This window comes from Leopardus geoffroyi, chromosome A3 (genome assembly GCF_018350155.1).
Source record: "Leopardus geoffroyi isolate Oge1 chromosome A3, O.geoffroyi_Oge1_pat1.0, whole genome shotgun sequence".
Lineage (NCBI taxonomy): Eukaryota > Metazoa > Chordata > Mammalia > Carnivora > Felidae > Leopardus > Leopardus geoffroyi.
In genome coordinates this window covers 102,142,748-102,156,052 of record NC_059336.1, presented here as the reverse complement: position 1 = coordinate 102,156,052, position 13,305 = coordinate 102,142,748, and positions in this window count along the sequence as shown.

The following is a 13,305-nucleotide window of genomic DNA, read 5'->3' as shown; positions in this document are numbered from 1 at the left end:
TTTAAAACTGGATTCGGGTCATTTATAGAACATCTCAGAGCCCCATTTACGACATGCAGGCGTGCATGTGCCTGCATGCTCAGAAAGTGCCTGTTCCTTTTCTGGTAGGGACTGTGGCATCTCTCTCCTTTGGCGCCCCAGTTGCTCTGAAATCTGTGACATGGCTGAACAGGGGTGCACTGCTAGAGCTCGGACCTCTTCTCAGCCCATCCTGATTCTTCCACCTGGAGGTGCCTGCTTTTTACTCGCACTTTTTCCTGACTTCTGGCTCCAGGTCTACTACTCTGCTTCCCTGGTTATGGCCCCTCCAACTGGGCCATGACCCAGCCTCTGTCATTCAGCTTGACTCTCCTCATCTGCAAAGTGGTGACAGTCATTTGTACCTTGTTATGGCAGTGTTTGCCAAGGGCATTGCACGCGCTTTGGAGATGCTCAGTGAAAGATGGCTGCCGTGGTCACATTGCATCACGATTTTGATTAAGCTACGACTGCAGGCTCCCTTAAGGGCTGGGTGGTAAGGAGGGGTGGGATGGTGAGACAGGGGAAGCCATCTCTACCAGAGACAGGGAGACATGGGACCCAGGCACAGGGGTAGAGACAAGTTCTGGGACATATTACTACTGTTGCAGGCTTTGCATGAACCTCACTTGTCAGGGAACCCCAGGGCCTTGCTGCTGGGAGCTCGTTCCGGGTCAGATGTTTGGGAGCCCTGTGTAGACCCCAGGCCAAAGACCTGACATTACCAGCGTCCCTTCATAGTTTGAGTGGTCTTACCTCCAACAGATCTCCATGATTGCCACTTTGTTTCCAACTTCTCAGAAGGGAGGATGAAAGTTGCAAAGGAGCCCTGGAGTCCGAAACTTTTGCAAAGAAATAATCTATATAAATGCTTAGAATTCCCACATCAGCTGCTCACAGTGCAGCTAAGATCCTGCACAGCTACAATGAAACAAACCGTCATATCACATTGTTGGTGTGTTCGTCATTAAACAACGCATCTAAAAGTTGAATATACCGTGTTTGCATTTTCCCTGAAACGTTGACTTCTCGAAGAAATCAGGTGAGGGAAGTTGACGGTGTAGACTTTTGTGGGGACTCAGGAGAAGGATGTAGGAATGTTCAAGGACTTTTGAGGTTGGAGGCACCGTTTCTTTATGACATCTAATTCCACTCTCCTTCTCATTGATTCAGACGAATCGCTTGAGCACTGCTCTTGCATTTATCAGTCATGATTAAGGTCAATTTTTGGCTCACAAATAAAATGACTAGAGGGAGAAGGGGGTAAGAGAGGGAGGTATGAGAAGGGAGAAAGGCAGACGAGAGAGGGAGGAAGAGAAGCACACAGATTTCTTTAAAGACTGAACAACAGCTGATTCAATAAATAACACAGTTATCTGAGCTGGACATTCAGGGACACCCTGGCTGGGTAGATCAGTAGTGGATGGCGGGCAGCGGGCAGAAGGAAGGAAATATTTGTAAGGCCCGGTTTTTATAATTTCAGATTATACATTCCTAAAGTTAAAAGTCATGTGCTGGGGGAAGTCACAGTGATGGAGGCAGTAAACGATTCTTCTTTTAAGATGACTGATATTAGTAGTAGGTGCGTATCGTCTCATTTTATATCACTTGATGGGATAATTTTATTTCTTGAGCCAACACATATTAATTGAGCTCTGTGTTCTAGTTCCTGGGGTACAGGGATGAGTATAAACAAACAGCCTCTCCTGTCCGGAGCTTATAGTCCAGTGGAGGAAATAAACGTGAGTGAAATTACGGCACAAATGCAAGCAAATCTGCATCAGTGATAAATGCGGTGAAACATGGTTTATAATGGAAGGATCTGACCCAGTGGTTTCTACAGCGAGACTTCTTAAGGAAATGATGCTTGAACCAAGATCTGAAGGACGACAGGAGCCACGTGGGCTGAGAATTGAGAAAAAGTGACCGAGGCCGGGTGGGTAGCAGGTGCAGAGGCCCAGAGGCAGGAGAAAGCCTGATGGGGATGGGGGTCCCCAGAAGGTCAGTGCTGCTGGAATGAGGCGGAGGGAGAAGGGGGGGGGCGTGGTGGAGAGGCTTGGGAGGTGGGCCCCGTGCAGGGCTTATAGACAAGTAAACTGAGGCTCAGAGAGGGTAAGTGGTTTGGACGGTATCACACAACTCAAAAGAACAAATAGCTTTTCCATAGCATGGAAAGCCTGTGGCCCATTAATGTTTTTCACATATTAGGTACTTTGTTCAATGTGGGTTCTTGGGGAAGACCATATTATTATCACTCATTAAGCCATTAACACTATTATGTATTGCTAATCAAGCATGTAAAATAGACATATAATGTCTTACGCTAATACAGACACTAATTACATATGTATGTCATAACCAGTCATGACCTTGCTTAAAGATTCCCAGACCTATGTTTCTGGAATCTTTCTGGTTAATGATGCCCCAAGGCAAGAATAAGAAGTCCTGCATTAATCCGGAAGTACCCCTACAGCAGCTTGGGCAGATTATGTGACGGCGTAAGGCTTTGTGGGGCCGTATATTTTCAGGTCCTCATTGCTCTCCACAACAGACATGTTCTAGGAAATGCATCTCTAAGTTGAAGTTGGGCAATTCCGACCGACAAGTAACTTCAAGAATCCCTTCTTCCAGAACCAAGCTGGATCCACTGATACATTTGTCTCACAAGTCTTCTTAAAGCAGGCCCTACCTGCGATATTTGAGGGCTGGCTTTTGAACATTGTAACAAGGCTTTTGAGGCGTATGGATTATACATGCAATTATATACATTGTGGGTCTACATGTATACATTTTCTTTCCTTCACCTGGTGGTTACCATATAGGGTCTCCCTCTAACTTTATACATAAATGGAGTGACGTTGGCTTTCTTGAGGGGGTAGTAGGCTGGGAGGCTTCTTGGCAGAGGTGACACGGGATGATAGAAGCTGAATGGCTGACCTTCAAGATGTCTTCCTGTCCAGCCATGTAGAGCATCTATAATGAACTTCCTTCCCTCTCCCTGGCAGGATGTGCCTTATGCTAAAAGCCACCTCTTACCACGGGCTCCAGTGTCCTGCATTTGGTTTCTTGAGCTGCCTGCTCTCACGGGCGCTGCTTCTGGACCCTTACCTCCATGACTTCCAGACCCCTTGTCTGTTCCCTGTGGTTTTTGTCTGGGCCCTTTGGCTTCTCCCTCAAATGCTTCTTATGGCTTTCAACCTCCACTTTCCTCTCATTACTGTTTTGTCTCAGACAAAGGTGAAGTCACCAATAATTTACAATGTCACTATCTCGTTCTTTCTCGAGGGGGTGTCAGGTAGACCTGTCGAGGGTGCTAAATGGGGTGGAGGTCTCCACGATGGAGAAAGAGTTTTGGGAGCTAGCAGACCTAGGTTTGATTCCTGGCTCCACCAATTACCTGTGTATGACCCTGGCAAGTTAATTTCAACTCTCTGAGCCTCTCTTTATGTATCGAAGGCAGAACTTCCTCGTGGCACAGTAGCATTGGCTTCAGCAGGTCCCAAGTTTCATGCTATAAAACCGTGATGGTTTTATTGACCAATAAAACCTGAACTGAAGAGTGGCAAGGAAAATTCTGATCTCATAGGGTTGTAGTGAGGGTTTACCACACAATCATCTGTCATATAGGAGGTGGTAACACTAACTCTCATTTTATTATGAACATGGTGGCACATAGTAGGAAAATCTTGAGGGTGAGTCTAGGAGATCAGAAGATTCCTGTCAAATCTAATGGGCAAGTGAGGAGACAGTCAGTCCCCAACTGTATGAAATAAGCAGATATTGATCAGATTAAGCTGCTTCAGGAAGAGTGGGAGGCAGTTGTCAGATGAGGCTAGAAGGCAGACCCACGCCTTATTCACTGACTACAGGCTGTCTGGCCCCTGGTGATCATGACTGTGGTCTTTTAAGGGTGCAGGAATAGAGAGACAGAAACATGCTCTTCTGATTGAGCAAGCCTCTGGCTTCCTCTTCTGGTACCAATCTCCGTCCCAGAAAGCCCCCTCCCCACCGTCTGGTTGGCCTGTGTTCTTCCAGCCCTGAGATTGTCTTATATGTCACTCTGTTTCTCCATTAGGGGTTCTTACTTCGGCCAAAATAACTTTGAGTCTATGTCACTTTGACTAATACGACTCTGGCGGTCACCAGTCAGCTCTTTACGTATCGAAGGCAGAACATCCTCGTGGCACAGTAGCATTGGCTTCAGCAGGTCCCAAGTTTCATGCTATAAAACCGTGATGGTTTTATTGACCAATTAACATGGGTTAATGATGATTGTTTTTATGCAACTTGGCGGGTCACCCTCTGGACAGCGGGTTGAGCAATGTCATCTGAGTCTTAATCATAGATCATAAAATGTTAGAGCTAGAAGGGTCTCAGAAGTCGTGTAGTCCAGCCCTCTCATTTAACAGAGAGACCTGGAGAGGTTAAACTCTGGATTAAAAAGGCCAATAGGACAGAGCCATGGAAGCACCAGGAAGGGCAGGCATTTCTTCTAGATGATTTGACAAGGTGGCTCTGATCTCTTTCTTATAACCATGAAATTTAGGCTTTCCAAATGCTAGGTGCATGGTGATGCTGGCATGGAATTTGTAAGGCCAATATATGAAGAACTGGGTATTTTTTTTTTTAATTTTTTTCCCAACGTTTATTTATTTTTGGGACAGAGAGAGACAGAGCATGAACAGGGGAGGGGCAGAGAGAGAGGGAGACACAGAATCGGAAACAGGCTCCAGGCTCTGAGCCATCAGCCCAGAGCCCGACGCGGGGCTCGAACTCACGGACCGCGAGATCGTGACCTGGCTGAAGTCGGACGCTTAACCGACTGCGCCACCCAGGCGCCCCAAGAACTGGGTATTTTAACAGCTAGACGATCTCTCAGATTTTGATGGCCTCTGGCGTTCCAGGCCATTATTTTGTATGGACCGTATGGCCCCGTACAAGCAATAATTTACTTGTTTGCTTACATTCTTTCTCCCATAAAGGAGCTTCTTAAACACAGGGCTGTGATCCTTACCTTTGTGTCTTTGCGTATAGTATGTGCTCAGTAAAAGATCTGCTGAGTGAATGAATGGGTGGAAACGTCTTCAAAGTGTGTGACAAAGAATAAGCTCTTGACACAGAGGGCAGAGTGAATTTTAGAGCAGAATAGACTCTCTTGTGGTTGGCGACCCTTGAGGAAAGACCATAAGCATATGGAGTGGGAGAGGGGGAATCACTCTTGAATTGAAATAATGAGAGCTGTAGCCTACAATTTTTCTGAAAAAAGGTAGAGTCTTTTCAAGTCCCATGGAAGTTTCTTGGCTCAAGCAGAGAGTCTGTGAAGACTGAAAATGGAACACAGGGCCACCTTGACAGGGGAAATGTTTCAGAGAGGAGGGGAAGGTCAGAGGAACAAGTGGTCCAAGGCCATGTTGGCAGCTCGAGGCAGCGCTGGCGCTAGAATCCAAGGCTTCGGGCTCAGCCTGCTGGCCTTTCCCGGGCCTGGCTAACCTCTGCATTTTGTGGCAAATTCCTACTCTGCTAGGGAGAACCGATATGGGAATCCGAGGCCCCCCACTTCTCAGAAAAAGGGAGAGAGCTATGGGAACACACGTCCGTTTGGTTCACGGTCCTCCAGTGGACGCCACTTTTACTCCCCCCTGCTCCAGGCTCAAAGCCCCGGATGTTCCAGCCATCGCCGAATGCCCGCCGTCTGGAGGCTGTGACGGGCGCTCCTCCTCTGCTCAGCGGCCTCCTGTTCCTAAAGGGAGAGGAGGTGCTGGAGGATCTCTTGGATCTCGCTGGATCCAGCTCAAGGTTGTTGATCTGAGCAATGTTAATCATCCAAACGAGTTTGCAGCTGTTACTTCTCACCAGAAACGCATGCTCAGTGCTATCCATAAAGCGTTGGCTTCCACTCAGGGTGCTGAGGAGACAGGGGCCTTATCCCCAGGGTGACAATAGGAAATTCAGTCTACTCCCCAGGCCCCTTTGTTGGCACTTGGGAAGGACAGGAGGCACATGGAGAGGAGCAGAAGAGTCTCTGTGCCTTGTTTATAGAGTATTGTTTCCACAAGAGAGCATTTCTGTACTGGTCCCTGTATTGGTCCCTTCCCCCCTCCTTCCCTCTCTCCCCCACCTCCCCTCTCCCTTCTCTCTTCTTTCTTCTTCTTTTTTTTTTTTTTTTTTTTAAATAGGATTTTAACGTTTTATTTATTTTTGGGACAGAGAGAGACAGAGCATGAACGGGGGAGGGGCAGAGAGAGAGGGAGACACAGAATTGGAAACAGGCTCCAGGCTCTGAGACATCAGCCCAGAGCCTGATGCGGGGCTCGAACTCACGGACCGGACTGCGAGATCGTGACCTGGCTGAAGTCGGATGCTTAACCGACTGAGACACCCAGGCGCCCCATCTCTCTTCTTTCTTCTGATCTCTTGTTCCCTCCTCCATTCTTTCCTTCCACAAGCCTCTATTGAGCACCTACTAAGTACCAGGCATTAAGCCACGGGTGATGTTGTGGAGGGAGGAATACAAAAGTTGGTAGACCCTGGCCTCTCTTTGGGAAGAACTTACACAGCTGAATTGCAGACGGGAAACAAAGTCATGCATAGAAATAAGGGTCCAGAACTCCCACACAGAATCCACGAAGTGTCCCAAGGATGGGGGGGTCCATGCACAGTGGGGCGTCTCCCTAGGGGAAGGAGTTCAAACATAGCTGGGGATCAGAGCAGCTTCGTGGCAGGGCATGGCATTTAAGCTGATCCTCAAAGTGGGTGCGTTGAAGGTGAGCAGGATCCGAGAGGGTTTCTCCCTGGGTTCTCCACGTCCGGAAATGATGTTTTCCTTGTAGGATGTCCACAGTGCTTTATCTCCTCTCTCTTATGGTCCCTATGAAGCTCCAGAAACAGCTTCGTGGGTGCCTTTCCTCTCATTGACAAGGCTGGCCTGGCTGCCTTGCCCCCCACCTCTGGTGGCTTTCTGGGTGGGCCCTGATGCCCTAAGAGTCACAGAGAACTGGATTGTCTGCCTACAGGGATTTCAAATGCACTCAGCAGTGTGGACCTCTATGTTCAGGAAACAGACAAGATAGTATATTTTAAAACACGGATTTAAAAATGTTAGCCATATATATTCTATCAACAGAGAGAAAAGCCCAATTTTAAGAAGGGGATAAAAATCCCTCATGCATATAGAGTTTCCAGAGAGGAACAGTGCCACTTGGGAGGATTTAGGAAGCAGCCTTCCATCAATTCGCCAATCTTGGAGAGCTTCGTGGAGGAGGATGGGCTGCAGCTTGGGCAGGAAAGCTGGGGTGGGAGGTTGACTGGGGTCATGGCAGTCACTGCACTGGGCTCCTCGAGGCAGAGACTGTGTGACAGACGCTCCTAAGTCCTAGGCCACCAGCATGAAGCCCATCACAGGCATGACTGAGCCATGAACAAATTATGTGGGAGACAGCAGGGCAAGCTAAGAGCTGGGGTGAGTGACAGGGGCTGAGAAGGTGGGCTGGGACTGAGCCTCGTGGGCACCTTGCCAAGGACTTTGAGGTGGAGGGTGCTTGCCAGTGGGCTGAGAGAGAGAGAGAGAGAGAGAGAGAGAATCCAAAGCAGGCTCCACACTCAGCACAGTGTGGGGCTTGATCCCACGACCGTAAGATATGACCTGGGCTGAAATCAAGAGTCAGACACTTAACCCACTGAGCCACCCAGGAGCCCCGTCATCCCACGATTTTAAAGGGCTCCTGTGTTCACGTCCTCCTTTTGTTGTTTGGCACCCTGGAAGCCCAAGGTGGCTTTTCACCTTGATCATGAGGTCAGACCAGAGCTGAGTGGGCAGTTTGGAGGCTGGGAGGAGAGCCTGTGGCCATCGCTGAAGGAGGAGAGGGTAAGGGTGTGAATAAGGTACTGGCCCTGACAATTGAGAAACAGGCTACTAAGTTTGGCGACTGATTTCTTGTCAAGGAGTCTAGACAAAAAGAAGGGAGAAATAATGATAGTAGCAATTGATTGGGAGCTTAATATGTGCCTACTGCTACATATACATTATCTACCTCATAAGATGAGTATTATTATTAATACTACGTCATTTTATAGATGGGGAAGCCGAGGCTGAGAGACGCCAAGTGATCATTCAAGGTTAATAGCGTTAATATACGGTAAAGCTAGAATTTGAAGATTTGGTTTTTAAATTTACCAGAGCTCTTAGCCCTGCTTTGTTTTGCCTCCCTTAAGGTGATTCACCCACAAAGCCTTCTCTGGGTTTTTAAATGGTGTCATGCTGTGGGTTCTTCATGAAGGGAAAGCTGGGAGGCCTCTGCAGTCCTCGGGGGTCAGACCCTGGATCAGTGACCCTTGTTATGGCAGTGGTTCAGTCTGTTAAGGGTCCGACTTCGGCCCAAGTCATGATCTCATGGTTCGTGAGTTCGAGCCCCAAATCAGGCTGTCTGCTGTCAGCACAGAGCCGTCTTCGTCTCCTCTGTCCCCCTCTCTCTCTGCTCCTCCCTCAACTCCCTCTATCTCAAAAATAAACTTTTTTTTTTTTTAAAGGAAAAGGTGGAGAATAAGAGGAAGTGAAGAACTTTTAAAGTGCTTTCTGGGGGCGCCTGGGTGGCGCAGTCGGTTAGGGGTCCGACTTCAGCCAGGTCACGATCTCGCGGTCCGGGAGTTCGAGCCCCACGTCAGGCTCTGGGCTGATGGCTCAGAGCCTGGAGCCTGTTTCCGATTCTGTGTCTCCCTCTCTCTCTGCCCCTCCCCCGTTCATGCTCTGTCTCTCTCTGTCCCAAAAATAAATAAACGTTGAAAAAAAAATAAATAAAGTGCTTTCTGGCTTTCGCCTTAATTGATGCTCGTGACAGCCCTGGGAGTTAGGCATGGATTTTTTTCAATCCCCATTTTCCAGCTGAAGAACCTGAGGCCTGGAGAGGTGAAAATAATTGCCCAAGGTCACCTAGCTGGTAAATGGCAGGAGGGCAAAACCTGGTTCTCTCTCCCTGGGCTCCGCTCCTCATCAGGGTCACATGTGGGGTTCCTACAGGATGCTCACCTTGCTAGAGGGTCAGAGGGCAAAGGGGCAGAGCAGGGGGAGGGTCCTGAGAGCTGAGAGGAGACTGGTTCTGAGACACGTGATCACATCCTCAAAGCCCCAAAGCAGGGCAGAGGCCTGGGGGCTGAAGGTCTGCCTGGGAGTGGCATCGCTTAACTATGCCAGTGGCATAGAGCCCAGAAATGGATGAGCTACCCCAAATCCAGAGGGAAAGAAGAAGGCAGGGCAGGCACTCCATGCCTTGGGCTTCAGGAGGCCCCAGATCAACACGGACTGCTGCAGCGTAATGCTGATAGGATGCCCAGCCCCGGGCCGCGGTGGGAGGAACGAGAGCTTTGGGTTTGGGATTGCTCTGGGTTTTGTTCCAGTCTTGCCCCTTCCTGGCTTGGTGATTTTGTGTCTCAGTTGCCCTTTCTTCTAAAACAGAATAACACCAGCTTCTTTACAGTTGTGAAGCACGAATAAGTGAATCCATATTCATGACATTAAATGAATTTCATTCATTTTAGGAGTCTACTCTGTGCCAGTGCTGCACTAGGTGTTGGGGATAATTCTGCGACCCACATAGACCAGAGCAGTTTACAGTGTGCCCCGCACAACCGGGGGCCCCACAGGCACTACTTCCTCCAAACTGTAAGGGATCGAGTTCTTCCTTACAGTGAGGGCTCCACCCCAGCATCCAGGGAGGAGGAGGAGGGAGAGAGTGGGAAGGAAAGCAGAGACTCAGGCTCCTTCTGAACCCATAGCTCCCGAGCCACTCAGGAGCCAGAAGTCTGGAAAGTGGAGCTGGGGCTGGGGATGAAGTCGAGGGCGGCACCTCGCTAGTCCCCCTTATCAGGCTGGCCTTGCACCACAAGCCCAGGGAGCTTGACAACGATGATCTCACTTGGACTCCAAACTTCCTGGGGGAGAACTTCTGGGCAGAGCCGAAAGCACTGGCGTGTGCCTGTGTTGACAGCTGAAGGATCCGAATGCCTGGCTGGGGATCACAGGCTGTGGGGGTGGCCAGGCAGTGCACAGATTCTGAAGGCCCCTGCCCTGGGCCCCAGGGCCAAGTTCGATGACCACAGACACCCCAGGGAGGCTCCTTTTCCTGATCAACTGCCTGCACCGTGTGCTAGATGCCATTGGATTACCGTTTACAATCTTTCCAGGCCCGGAAACAGGGATTATCATTCCCATTTTCTAGATTAGGAAACCAAGGCCCGGCTTCTTTAAGGCCACACAGCTTGATCCCAAAAGTTGGGATGCAGGTTCCCCCTCTCTGTGTCTACAGCACACACATGAAAGGCAGTGACTGGAGACCTTCTCCGCTGGACCAAGAGGACCCCACTTGACCTCCATCCCGCATCTGCTCACCTGGAGTAGGCAGCAGGGACAGAGGTGAGGACGAGGAGGACAAGGTGTCAGAACGCAGGCTCCCCAACCTGTCAGGGCTCAGAAACTGAGGGGGGGGGGCATGGTGCTCTCTGCCCACCATCCTCTCGCTGCTCTGCCTCTTGACCAGACATCTCTGTCTCCTCTTCTCTTAGCACCTTTGGATTCCTTTTCTTCTCTCCTTTCCCTTCAGGTGTCTCCGCGTCCCATTCATCCCTGGCTATCCCTTTCGCGTTCCTCCCTCTCTCCCCCTTCCCCCGCCCCTCCCCGCTCCCCCCTTCCTTACTCCTCCCTTCCTCATCCTCCCTCCTTTCTTCTTTGTCTCTGCGATCTCCTTCCCTCCTTTTCGGCTGGTTTCCTTCCCCGGCGCCCTCCCCGGCCTCCCCCTCCCGCCGGTGCCTCCATCTGCGCCGCCGGCCTCCCCGCGCGCTCCGCCCTGCCCGCTCCCAGCCTCTCCCCCTTCCCGCTCCGCTCTCGCTCTCGGTGATTTATTACTTGCCCTGCTGCTTCTGACAAACTATTTGTAGGAAAATGAGATTTGGTCCGCGCTGGATGGCTCCTCTGGGAGGCGGGCGTGGGGGTCGGGTGTCGGAGCCCCCGTGCGGCCCCCCCACCGGAGCCCACGGCGCTTACGGAGCTCTTTAAGATAAATGAGCAAAATTAAGAGACTCACTGGGGGGAGAACACACTGGATGGCAGCGAGCGACAGCGGATGGTACATGGTTTCCTCCCAGAAATTCATCCACGTGCGCCCCACTGGGGCCTCCCCCATCTGCCGCCGACTGCAAGGAACTCCGTCCCCGGGGAGAGGAACTACCAGCCCCCCGGGCGCCTTTCTTTCGGCCCCAGGACGCGGCGCGGCGAAGGGCAGGGACCTTTCTAGCGAGGCACACGCAACAGATTGGGGGTGGGGCAGCAGGTCCCTCTGGAGGTGGCCGGGAAGGGGAGGGGACGGAAGAGCGTGAGTAGGTGGGTGGCCCGGGGGAGTGGGACCGGCTGCGGTGCGTGCACGTGGGGAAGCAGCCCCAGCCCCCCGCCCCCCCCCCCCCCCCGACCTCGGACGCCCAGACCGCTTGACCGTATCCCCAGGTCCTGGGACCCGTCACGGGCACCACTCAGGAGGGGACAGTAGGCAGTGGAAGCTCTTGGCAGGGGTTTGACCCCTCAGGTCGTCTGGGTAGCGGGCTATAAGTGCCCTGAGGGTCTGCTGCTTTTCCTGCCACGTATCAGGGCTGGCTCACCGTGGGCCCTCAGTGTTGTTTGTGCAGGAAGTGATGATGGCCTGAACACAGAAATGTCTTGCAAGCTCGAGGCTCCATTTAGAACTCCAATGGGATGTGTGTTGGAACCGGGTTTTCAGTGTATTTTTTTACCTCCCTTTTCAAACGAGAAACTAAAATCATCTGTTATTTTATAGTTTGGTATTTATCCTAATTTTATATATATATTAAAAATCAGGGTACACATTTTTCTGACCTGTTTTATCCATTCAACATCATATTGTGCATACTTTTTTATGATATCAAGTATTCTTCTACGATATAATTAAAATTTTTTTTAATGTTTATTTATTTTGAGAGAGAGAGAGAGAGCATGAGTGGGGGAGGGCCGAGAGAGAGAGGGAGACACAGAATCTGCCACAGGTTCCAGGCTCTGAGCTGTCAGCACAGAGCCCAAGGTGGGGCTCGAACCCATGAGCTGTGAGATCATGACCTGAGCTGAAGTCTGACCTTTAACTGAGCCACCCAGGTGCCCCTTCCACAGTATAATTTTAAATGGAGTCTCTGTTTGGGGCACCTGGGTGGCTCAGTCGGTTGGGTGCCCGACTTTGGCTCAGGTCATGATCTCGCACTCGGTGAGTTCCAGCCCCACGTCGTGCTGACAGCTCAGAGCCCGGAACCTGCGGCAGATTCTGTGTCTCCCTCTCTCTCTGCCCCTCCTCTGCTCATGCTCTGTCTCTCTCTGTCTCTCAAGAATAAAAAAACAACAAAAAAAATTTTAATGGAGACTGCGTTTTATTGAATGTTTGTACATTCTGCATATGATTGGGGTTTTTTTTTAATTTTTTTTTAACATTTTATTTATTTTTGAGACAAAGAGAGACAGAGCATGAACGGGGGAGGGGCAGAGAGAGAGGGAGACACAGAATCGGAAGCAAGCACCAGTCTCTGAGCCATCAGCCCAGAGCCCGATGCGGGGCTCGAACTCACCGACTGTGAGATCGTGACCTGAGCTGAAGTCAGACGTTTAACCGACTGAACCACCCAGGCGCCCCTGATTGGTTTTTTTTTTTTTAACAAGGCACCTATTTTTGTTTATTGTGAGTATTTCTAAATTTTTGCTATTATAAAGATCTGTGAACTTTATATTATCCAAATCATGCCATTTTTAAAAAATCATAGCGATAAAAGCAGTGATTTCTCCTCCTTCCTGGTTTATTAAAAATAAGATGTGACAAATTTTAAAAGTTGACAACTCCAAGGGGCCTGGTGTGAGAGCCCAGCCTGCATCAGCCCTTCTAGAAACTGTAGAGATTTTCAAAAAAATTTTTTTTCAACGTTTATTTATTTTTGGGACAGAGAGAGACAGAGCATGAACGGGGGAGGGACAGAGAGAGAGGGAGACACAGAATCAGAAACAGGCTCCAGGCTCTGAGCCATCAGCCCAGAGCCTGACGCGGGGCTCGAACTCCCGGACCGCGAGATCGTGACCTGGCTGAAGTCGGACGCTTAACCGACTGCGCCACCCAGGCGCCCCAAAACTGTAGAGATTTTCAAAGAGCATCTGACTCTGCAAACCAAGGAGACTTGAGAATATTCCAGAAGCAAGAGAGGTAGATAAGGCTTCAGCTGTTCTAAGGACCCAAAAAGTTGTGGTATTTGAAGAAA